Source organism: Zeus faber (genome assembly GCF_960531495.2).
Source record: "Zeus faber genome assembly, chromosome: 14".
NCBI classification, from domain to species: domain Eukaryota; kingdom Metazoa; phylum Chordata; class Actinopteri; order Zeiformes; family Zeidae; genus Zeus; species Zeus faber.
The window spans coordinates 10,947-22,813 of NC_137200.1; positions in this window are offsets into that span (position 1 = coordinate 10,947).

The window sequence follows — 11,867 nt, forward strand, 5'->3', positions numbered from 1 at the left end:
TGAAAGAAAGATTGAAAGAAAGACTGAAAGCTTGAAAGAAAGAATGAAAGAAAGATTTTAAGAAAGGTTGAAAGACTGAAAGAAAGAATGAAAGATTGAAAGAAAGAATGAAAGAACGATTGAAAGAAAAAATGAAAGAATGATAGAAAGATTGAAAGATTGAAAGAAAGATTGAATGTTTGAAAGAAAGATTGAAAGTATTAAAGATCGAAAGAAATATTTAAAGAAAGATTGAAAGATTGAAAGAAAGAATGAAATAACGATTGAAAGAAAGAATGAAAGAATGAAAGAAATATTGAAAGATTGAAAGAAATATTGAAAGAAAAAGAGATTGAAAGATTAAAAGATTGAAAGAAAGATTGAAAGTGATGAAGTTTGAAAGAAAGAATGAAGGAAAAACTGAAAGATTGAAATACTGAAAGAATGAATGAAAGATTGATTGAAAGATTGAATGAAAAAATGAAAAACTTAAAGAAAGATTGAAAGAAATATTGAAAGATAGATTGAAAGATTGAAAGAAAGAAAGATTGAAAGAAAGAATGAAAGAAAGATTGTAAGAAAGAATGAAAGTAAGAAAGAAAGATTGAAATATTGAAAGAAATATTGAAAGAAAGAAAGATTGAAACTAAGAACGATTGAAAGAAAGATTGAAAGAAAGATTGAAAGCTTGAAAGAAAGATTGAAAGAAAGATTTTAAGAAAGGTTGAAAGACTGAAAAAAAGAATGAAAGATTGAAAGAAAGAATGAAAGAATGAAAGAAAGATTGAAAGATTGAAAGAAATATTGAAAGAAAGAGAGAATGAAAATAAGAAAGATTGAAAGAAAGATTGAAAGTAATAAAGATTGAAAGAAATAACAAAAGAAAGATTGAAAGAAAGAATGAAAGAAAGATTGAACGATTGGAAGAAATTTTGAAAGATAGAAAAATTTAAAGTAAGAAAGATTGAATGAAAGAATCAAAGAAAGATTGAAAGATTGAAAGATTGAAAGAAAGATTGAAAGAAAGATTGAAAGATTGAAAGAAAGAATGAAAGAAAGATTGAAAGATTGAAATATTGAAAGAAAGAATGAAAGAAAGATTGAAAGTTTGAAAGAAAGAATGAAAGAATTAAAGAAAGATTGAAAGAAATATTGAAAGAAAGAATGAAAGATTGAAAGAAAGAATGAAAGAATGAAAGAAATACTGAAAGAAAGAAAGATTGAAAGTAAGAACGATTGAAAGAAAGATTTATAGAAAGATTGAAAGACTGAAAGAAAGAATGAAAGATTGAAAGAAATATTGAAAGAAAGAGAGATTGAAAGATTAAAAGATTGAAAGAAGGATTGAAAGTAATAAAGATTGAAAGAAAGAATGGAGGAATAATTGAAAGATTGAAAGAAAAAATGAAAGAATTAAAGAAAGATTGTAAGAAATATTGAAAGAAAGACTGAAAGATTGAAATAAAGAAAGATTGAAAGAAAGAATGAAAGAAAGATTGTAAGAAAGAATGAAAGTAAGAAAGAAATATTGAAAGATTGAAAGAAATATTGAAAGAAAGAAAGATTAAAAGTCAGAACGATTGAAAGAAAGATTGAAAGAAAGACTGAAAGCTTGAAAGAAAGAATGAAAGAAAGATTTTAAAAAAGGTTGAAAGACTGAAAGAAAGAATGAAAGATTGAAAGAAAGAATGAAAGAACGATTGAAAGAAAAAATGAAAGAATGATAGAAAGATTGAAAGATTGAAAGAAAGATTGAATGTTTGAAAGAAAGATTGAAAGTATTAAAGATCGAAAGAAATATTTAAAGAAAGATTGAAAGATTGAAAGAAAGAATGAAATAACGATTGAAAGAAAGAATGAAAGAATGAAAGAAATATTGAAAGATTGAAAGAAATATTGAAAGAAAAAGAGATTGAAAGATTAAAAGATTGAAAGAAAGATTGAAAGTGATGAAGTTTGAAAGAAAGAATGAAGGAAAAACTGAAAGATTGAAATACTGAAAGAATGAATGAAAGATTGATTGAAAGATTGAATGAAAAAATGAAAAACTTAAAGAAAGATTGAAAGAAATATTGAAAGATAGATTGAAAGATTGAAAGAAAGAAAGATTGAAAGAAAGAATGAAAGAAAGATTGTAAGAAAGAATGAAAGTAAGAAAGAAAGATTGAAATATTGAAAGAAATATTGAAAGAAAGAAAGATTGAAACTAAGAACGATTGAAAGAAAGATTGAAAGAAAGATTGAAAGCTTGAAAGAAAGATTGAAAGAAAGATTTTAAGAAAGGTTGAAAGACTGAAAAAAAGAATGAAAGATTGAAAGAAAGAATGAAAGAATGAAAGAAAGATTGAAAGATTGAAAGAAATATTGAAAGAAAGAGAGAATGAAAATAAGAAAGATTGAAAGAAAGATTGAAAGTAATAAAGATTGAAAGAAATAACAAAAGAAAGATTGAAAGAAAGAATGAAAGAAAGATTGAACGATTGGAAGAAATTTTGAAAGATAGAAAAATTTAAAGTAAGAAAGATTGAAAGAAAGAATCAAAGAAATATTGAAAGATTGAAAGATTGAAAGAAAGATTGAATGTTTGAAAGAAAGATTGAAAGTATTAAAGATCAAAAGAAATATTTAAAGAAAGATTGAAAGATTGAAAGAAAGAATGAAATAACGATTGAAAGAAAGAATGAAAGAATGATAGAAAGATTGAAAGATTGAAAGAAAGATTGAATGTTTGAAAGAAAGATTGAAAGTATTAAAGATCGAAAGAAATATTTAAAGAAAGATTGAAAGATTGAAAGAAAGAATGAAATAACGATTGCAAGAAAGAATGAAAGAATGAAAGAAAAATTGAAAGATTGAAAGAAATATTGAAAGAAAGAGAGATTGAAAGATTACAAGATTGAAAGAAAGATTGAAAGTGATGAAGTTTGAAAGAAAGAATGAAGGAAAAACTGAAAGATTGAAAGACTGAAAGAATGAATGAAAGAAAGATTGAAAGATTGAATGAAAAAATGAAAAACTTAAAGAAAGATTGAAAGAAATATTGAAAGATAGATTGAAAGATTGAAAGAAAGAAAGATTGAAAGAAAGAATGAAAGAAAGATTGTAAGAAAGAATGAAAGTAAGAAAGAAAGATTGAAAGATTGAAAGAAATATTGAAAGAAAGAAAGATCGAAACTAAGACCGATTGAAAGAAAGATTGAAAGAAAGATTTTAAGAAAGGTTGAAAGACTGAAAGAAAGAATGAAAGATTGAAAGAAAGAATGAAAGAACGATTGAAAGAAAGAATGAAAGAATGAAAGAAAGATTGAAAGATTGAAAGAAATATTGAAAGAAAGAGAGAATGAAAATAAGAAAGATTGAAAGAAAGATTGAAAGTAATAAAGATTGAAAGAAAAAATGAACGAAAAATTGAAAGATTGATAGATTGAAAGAAAGATTGAAAGAAAGATTTAAAGAAAGATTGAAAGACTGAAAGAAAGAATGAATAAAATAATTAAAGAAAGATTGAAGGTTTGAAAGATTGAAAGAAAGATTGAAAGAAAGAATGAAAAAAAGATTGAAAAAAAGAAAAATTGAAAGAAAGATTGAAAGAAATATTGAAAGACTGAAGGAAAGAATGAAAGAAAGATGGAAAGAAAGATTGAAAGAAAGAAAGATTGAAAGAAATATTGAAAGAAAGATTGAAAGAAAGATTGAAAGATTGAAAGATTGAAAGATTGAAAGAAAGAATGAAAGAAAGACTGAAAGATTGAAAGAAAAATTGAAAGAAAGATTGAAAGATTGAAAGATTGAAAGAAAAATTGAAAGTTTGAAAGAAATATTGAAAAACTGAAAGAAAGATTGCAAGAAAGATTGAAAAAAAAGAAAGATTTAAAGATAGAATAAAAGAAAGATTGAAAGAAATATTGAAAGACAGAAAGATTGAAAGAAACAATGAAAGAAATATTGAAAGATTAAAAGAAAGAATGAAAGAAAGATTGAAAAATTGAAAGATTGAAAGAAAGACTAAAAGAAAGAAAGAACGATTGAAAGAAAGATTGAAAGAAAGATTGAAAGAAAGAAAGATTGTAAGAGAGAATGAAACAAAGATTGAAATAAAGAATGAAAGAAAGATTGAAAGAAAAAATGAAAGAAAGATTGAAAGAAAGATGGAAAGAAAGTTTGAAAGAAAGAAAGATTGAAAGAAATAACAAAAGAAAGATTGAAAGAAATAATGAAAGAAAGATTGAACGATTGGAAGAAATATTGAAAGATAGAAAAATTGAAAGTAAGAAAGATTGAAAAAAAGAATGAAAGAAAGATTGAAAGATTGAAAGATTGAAAGAAAGAATGAAAGAAAGATTGAAAGATTGAAATATTGAAAGAAAGAATGAAAGAAAGATTGAAAGTTTGAAAGAAAGAATGAAAGAATGAAAGAAAGATTGAAAGAAATATTGAAAGAAAGAATGAAAGATTAAAAGAAAGAATGAAAGAATGAAAGAAATACTGAAAGAAAGAAAGATTGAAAGTAAGAACGATTGAAAGAAAGATTGAATGTTTGAAAGAAAGATTGAAAGTATTAAAGATCGAAAGAAATATTTAAAGAAAGATTGAAAGATTGAAAGAAAGAATGAAATAACGATTGAAAGAAAGAATGAAAGAATGAAGGAAAAACTGAAAGATTGAAATACTGAAAGAATGAATGAAAGATTGATTGAAAGATTGAATGAAAAAATGAAAAACTTAAAGAAAGATTGAAAGAAATATTGAAAGATGGATTGAAAGATTGAAAGAAAGAAAGATTGAAAGAAAGAATGAAAGAAAGATTGTAAGAAAGAATGAAAGTAAGAAAGAAAGATTGAAATATTGAAAGAAATATTGAAAGAAAGAAAGATTGAAACTAAGAACGATTGAAAGAAAGATTGAAAGAAAGATTGAAAGCTTGAAAGAAAGATTGAAAGAAAGATTTTAAGAAAGGTTGAAAGACTGAAAAAAAGAATGAAAGATTGAAAGAAAGAATGAAAGAATGAAAGAAAGATTGAAAGATTGAAAGAAATATTGAAAGAAAGAGAGAATGAAAATAAGAAAGATTGAAAGAAAGATTGAAAGTAATAAAGATTGAAAGAAATAACAAAAGAAAGATTGAAAGAAAGAATGAAAGAAAGATTGAACGATTGGAAGAAATTTTGAAAGATAGAAAAATTTAAAGTAAGAAAGATTGAAAGAAAGAATGAAAGAAAGATTGAAAGATTGAAAGATTGAAAGAAAGATTGAATGTTTGAAAGAAAGATTGAAAGTATTAAAGATCGAAAGAAATATTTAAAGAAAGATTGAAAGATTGAAAGAAAGAATGAAATAACGATTGAAAGAAAGAATGAAAGAATGAAAGAAAAATTGAAAGATTGAAAGAAATATTGAAAGAAAGAGAGATTGAAAGATTAAAAGATTGAAAGAAAGATTGAAAATTATGAAGATTGAAAGAAAGAATGAAGGAAAAACTGAAAGATTGAAAGACTGAAAGAATGAATGAAAGAATGATTGAAAGATTGAAAGAAAAAATGAAAAACTTAAAGAAAGATTGAAAGAAAGATTGAAAGACAGATTGAAAGATTGAAAGAAAGAAAGATTGAAAGAAAGAATGAAAGAAAGATTGTAAGAAAGAATGAAATATTGAAAGAAAGAATGAAAGAAAGACTGAAAAAAACAAAGAAAGATTGAAAGAAATAAAGATTTAAAGAAAAAAAGATTTAAAGAAAGATTGAAAGACTAAAAGTAAGAATGAAAAAAAAGATTGAAAGAAAGATTGAAAAAAGAAAGAAAGATTGAAAGAAAGATTGAAAGAAAGATTGAAAGAAAGAATGAAAGTTTGAAAGAAAGATTGAAAGAAAGATTGAAAGAAAGATTGAAAGACTGAAAGAAAAAATGAAAGAAAGATTAAAAGAGAGATTGAAAGATTGAAAGATTGAAAGAAGGAATGAAAGAAAGATTGAATGATTGAAAGATTGAAATAAAGAATGAAAGATTGAAAGAAAGAATAAAAGAACGATTGAAAGAAAGAATGAAAGAATGAAAGAAGGATTGAAAGATTGAAAGAATATTGAAAGAAAGAGAGAATGAAAGTAAGAACAATTGAAAGAAAGATTGTAGGTAAAAAAGATTGAAAGAAAGAATGAAAGAAAAATTGAAAGATTGAAAGATTGAAAGAAAGATTTAAAGAAAGATTTAAAGAAAGATTGAAAGACTGGAAGAAAGAATGAATAAAAGAATTAAAGAAAGATTGAAAGATTGAAAGATTGAAAGATTGAAAGAAAGATTGAAAAAAGAATGATTGAAAGAAAGAAAGATTTAAAGAATGAAAGATTTAAAGAAAGATTGAAAGACTAAAAGTAAGAATGAAAAAAAAGAATGAAAGCAAGATTGAAAGATTGAAAGATTGAAGGAAAGAATGAAAGATTGAAAGAAAGAATGAAAGAATGAAAGATAGATTGAAAGACTGAAAGAAATATTGAAAGAAGGAGAGAATGAAAGTAAGAAAGATTGAATGAAAAATTGAAAGATTGAAAGATTGAAAGAAAGAATGAAAGAAAGATTGAAAGATTGAAAGAAATACTGAAAGACAGAAAGAAAGATTGAAAGTAAGAACGATTGAAAGAAAGCTTGAAACGAAAGATTGAAAGAAAGAATGAAAGAAAGATTGAAAGATTGAACGATTGAAAGAAAGAATGAAAGATTGAAAGAAAGAATAAAAGAACGATTGAAAGAAAGAATGAAAGAATGAAAGAAAGATTGAAAGATTGAAAGAATATTGAAAGAAAGAGAGAATGAAAGTAAGAAAGATTGAAAGAAAGATTGAAAGTAAAAAAGATTGAAAGAAAGAATGAAAGAAAAATTGAATGATTGAAAGATTGAAAGAAAGATTTAAAGAAAGATTTAAAGAAAGATTGAAAGACTGAAAGAAAGAATGAATAAAAGAAATAAAGAAAGATTGAAAGATCGAAAGATTGAAAGATTGAAAGAAAGATTGAAAAAAGAATGATTAAAAGAAAGAAAGATTTAAAGAATGAAAGATTTAAAGAAAGATTGAAAGACTAAAAGTAAGAATGAAAAAAAAGAATGAAAGAAAGATTGAAAGATTGAAAGATTGAAAGAAAGAATGAAAGATTGAAAGAAAGAATGAAAGAACGATTGAAAGAAAGAATGAAAGAATGAAAGAAAGATTGAAAGATTGAAAGAAATATTGAAAGAGAGAGAGAATGAAAGTAAGAAAGATGGAAAGAAAAATTGAAAGATTGAAAGATTGAAAGAAAGAATTAAAGAAAGATTGAAGAAAGAAAGATTTAAAGAAAAAAAGATTTAAAGAAAGATTGAAAGACTAAAAGTAAGAATGAAAAAAAAGATTGAAAGAAAGATTGAAAAAAGAAAGAAAGATTGAAAGAAAGATTGAAAGAAAGATTGAAAGAAAGAATGAAAGTTTGAAAGAAAGATTGAAAGAAAGATTGAAAGACTGAAAGAAAAAATGAAAGAAAGATTAAAAGAGAGATTGAAAGATTGAAAGATTGAAAGAAAGAATGAAAGATTGAAAGAAAGAATGAAAGAATGAATGAAAGATTAAAAGATTGAAAGAAATATTGAAAAAAAGAAAGATTGAAAGTAAGAAAAATTGAAAGAATGAATGAAAGAAACAAAAAAAGACTGATAAAAAGAAAGAAAGTTTGAGGGATCAAAATATTTAAAGAAAGAAAGATTGAAAGAAAGGTTGAAAGATAGAATGAAAGAAAGATTGAAAGATTGAAAGTTGTAAAGAAAGATTGAAAGAAAGATTTAAAGAAAGATTGAAAGACTAAAAAAAAGAATGAAAGAAAGATTGAAAGGTTGAAAGAAAGAATGAAAGAATGAAAGAAAGATTGAAAGATTGAAAGAAAGATTGGAAGAAAGAATGAAAGTATGAAAGAAAGATTGAAAGATCGAAGGAAAGATTGAAAGAACGATTGAAAGAAAGAATGAAAGAATGAAAGAAAGATTGAAAGCTTGAAAGAAAGATTGAAAGAAAGATTTTAAGAAAGGTTGAAAGACTGAAAGAAAGAATTAAAGAAAGAATGATTGAAAGATTGAAAGAAAGAATGAAAGATTGAAAGAAAGAATATAAGAACGATTGAAAGAAAGATTGAAAGTAAGATTGAAAGTTTGAAAGAAAGATTGAAAGAAAAATTGAAAGAAAGATTGAAAGACTGAAGGAAAGAATGAGTGAAAGATTGAAAGAAAGATTAAAAGAAAAAAAGATTGAAAGTATTAAAGACTGAAAAAAATATTTAAAGAAAGATTGAAAGATTGAAAGATAGAATGAAAGAAAGATTGAAAGATTGAAAGATTGAAAGAAAGAATGAAAGAAAGATTGAAAGACTGAAAGAAAGAATGAAAGAAAGATTGAAAGACTGAAAAAAATATTGAAAGAAAGATTGAAAGATTGAAAGATAGAATGAAAGAAAGATTGAAAGATTGAAAGATTGAAAGAAAGAATGAAAGAAAGAATGAAAGAAAGATTGAAAGACTGAAAGAAAGAATGAAAGAAAGATTGAAAGTGCGAAAGAAAGAATGAAAGAATTAAAGAAAGATTGAAAGAAATATTGAAAGAAAGAATGAAAGATTGAAAGAAAGAATGAAAGTAATAAAGATTAAAAGAAGGAATGAAGGAAAAATTGAATGTTTGAAAGACTGAAAGAATGAATGAAAGAAAGCTTGAAAGAAAGATTGAAAGAAAGATTTTAAGAAAGGTTGAAAGAATGAAAGAAAGAATGAAAGAAAGAATGATTGAAAGATTGAAAGAAAGAATGAAAGATTGAAAGAAAGAATATAAGAACGATTGAAAGAAAGATTGAAAGTAAGATTGAAAGTTTGAAAGAAAGATTGAAAGAAAAATTGAAAGAAAGATTGAAAGACTGAAGGAAAGATTAAAAGAAAAAAAGATTGAAAGTATTAAAGACTGAAAAAATATTGAAAGAAAGATTGAAAGATTGAAAGATAGAATGAAAGAAAGATTGAAAGATTGAAAGATTGAAAGAAAGAATGAAAGAAAGATTGAAAGACTGAAAAAAATATTGAAAGAAAGATTGAAAGATTGAAAGATAGAATTAAAGAAAGATTGAAAGATTGAAAGATTGAAAGAAAGAATGAAAGAAAGATTGAAAGACTGAAAGAAAGAATGAAAGAAAGATTGAAAGTGCAAAAGAAAGAATGAAAGAATTAAAGAAAGATTGAAAGAAATATTGAAAGAAAGAATGAAAGATTGAAAGAAAGAATGAAAAAAAGATTGTAAGAAAGAATGAAATAAAGATTGAAAGATTGAAAGAAAGATTGAAAGAAAGATTGAATGTTTGAAAGAAAGATTGAAAGAAAGATTTAAAGAAAGATTGAAAGATTGAAAGAAAGATTGAAAGATAGATTTAAAGAAAGATTGAAAGACTGAAAGAAAGATTGAAAGAAAGAAAGATTTATAGAAAGAATGAAAGAAAGATTGAAAAAAGAAAGATAGATTAAAAGAAAGATTGAAAGATTGAAAGAAAGAATGAAAGAAAGATTTAAAAAAAGATTGAAAAAAAGAAAGATTGAAAGAAAGATTGAAAGACAGATTGAAAGACTGAAGGAAAGATTGAAAGAAAGATGGAAAGAAAGATGGAAAGAAAGATTGAAAGAAAGAAAGATTGAAAGAAATATTGAAAGAAAGATTGAAAGATTGAAAGAAAGAATGAAAGAAAGATTGAAAGATTGAAAGAAAGAATGAAAGAAAGATTGAAAGAAAGATGGAAAGAAAGATTGAAAGAAAGAAAGATTGAAAGAAATAATGAAAGAAAGATTGAACGATTGGAAGAAATTTTGAAAGATAGAAAAATTGAAAGTAGGAAAGATTGAAAGAAAGAATGAAAGAAAGATTGAAAGATTGAAAGAAAGAATGAAAGAAAGATTGAAAGATTGAAATATTGAAAGAAAGAATGAAAAAAAGATTGAAAGACTGAAAGAAAGAATGAAAGAAAGATTGAAAGATTAAACAATTGAAATAAAGTTTGCAAGAAAGTTTGAAAAAAGAAAGATTGAAAGAAAGAATGAAAGAAAGATTGAAAGAGAGATGGATAGAAAGATTGAAAGAAAGAAAGATTGAAAGAATAACAAAAGAAAGATTGAAAGATTGGAAGAAATATTGAAAGATAGAAAAATTGAAAGTTAGAAAGATTGAAAGAAAGAATTAAAGAAAGATTGAAAGATTGAAAAAAAGAATTAAAGAAAGATTGAAATATTGAAAGAAAGAATGAAAGAAAGGTTGAAAGATGGAAATAAAGATTGAAAGAAAGATTGAACGATTGAAAGATTGAAATAAAGATTGAAAGAAAGAATGAAAGAAAGATTGAAAGATGGAAATAAAGAATGAAAGAAAGATTGAAAGATTGAAAGATTGAAATAAAGAATGAAAGTTTGAAAGAAAGATTGAAAGAAAGATTTAAAAAAAGAAAGATTGAAAGTAAGAAAGATTGAAAGACATATTGAAAGAAAGATTGAAAGATTGAAAGAAAGATTGAAAGAAAGAATGAAAGAAATATTGAAAGAAAGATTGAAAGAAAGATTGAAAGACTGAAGGAAAGAATGAAAGAAAGATTGAAAGAAAGATTGAAAGAAAGAAAGATTGAAAGAATGAATGATTGAAAGATTGAATGATTGAAAGATTGAAAGAAAGATTGAAAGAAAGATTGAAAGAAAGATTGAAAGAAAGATTGAACGACTGAAAGATTGAAAGAAAGATTGAAAGTTTGAAAGAGAGATTGAAAGACTGAAAGATAGATTGAAAGATTGAAGATTGAAAGATTGAAAGAAAGATTGAAAGAAAGATTGAATGACAGAAAGATTGAAAGAAAGATTGAAAGTTTGAAAGAAAGATTGAAAGACTGAAAGAAATAATGAAAGAAAGATTGAAAGACTGAAAGAAATAATGAAAGAAAGATTGAAAGAAAGAATGAAAGAAAGATTGAAAGAAAGATGGATAGAAAGATTGAAAGAAAGAAAGATTGAAAGAAATAACAAAAGAAAGATTGAAAGAAATAATGAAAGAAAGATTGAACGATTGGAAGAAATATTGAAAGATAGAAAAATTGAAAGTAAGAAAGATTGAAAGAAAGAATGAAAGAAAGATTGAAAGATTGAAAGAAAGAATGAAAGAAAGATTGAAAGATTGAAATATTGAAAGAAAGAATGAAAGAAAGACTGAAAGATTGAAAGAAAGATTGAAAGAAAGATTGAAAGATTGAAATATTTAAAGAAAGATTGAAAGAAAGAATGAAAGAACAATTGAAAGAAAGAATGAAAGAATGAAAGAAAAATTGAAAGATTGAAAGAAAGAATGAAAGAACGATTGAAAGATTGAAAGATTGAAAGATTGAAAGAAAGAATGAAAGAAAGATTGAAAGAAAGATGGAAAGAAAGATTGAAAGTAAGAAAGATCGAAAGAAAGAATGAAAGAAAGATTGAAAGATTGACAGAAAGAATGACGGAAAGATTGAAAGATTGAAATATTGAAAGAAAGAATGAAAAAAAGATTGAAAGACTGAAAGAAATATTGAAAGAAAGATTGAACGATTGAAAGATTGAAAGAAAGAATGAAAGAAAGATTGAAAGACTGAAAGAAAGAATGAAAGAAAGATTGAAAGACTGAAAAAAATATTGAAAGAAAGATTGAAAGATTGAAAGATAGAATGAAAGAAAGATTGAAAGATTGAAAGATTGAAAGAAAGAATGAAAGAAAGAATGAAAGAAAGATTGAAAGACTGAAAGAAAGAATGAAAGAAAGATTGAAAGTGCGAAAGAAAGAATGAAAGAATTAAAGAAAGATTGAAAGAAATATTGAAAGAAAGAATGAAAGATTGAAA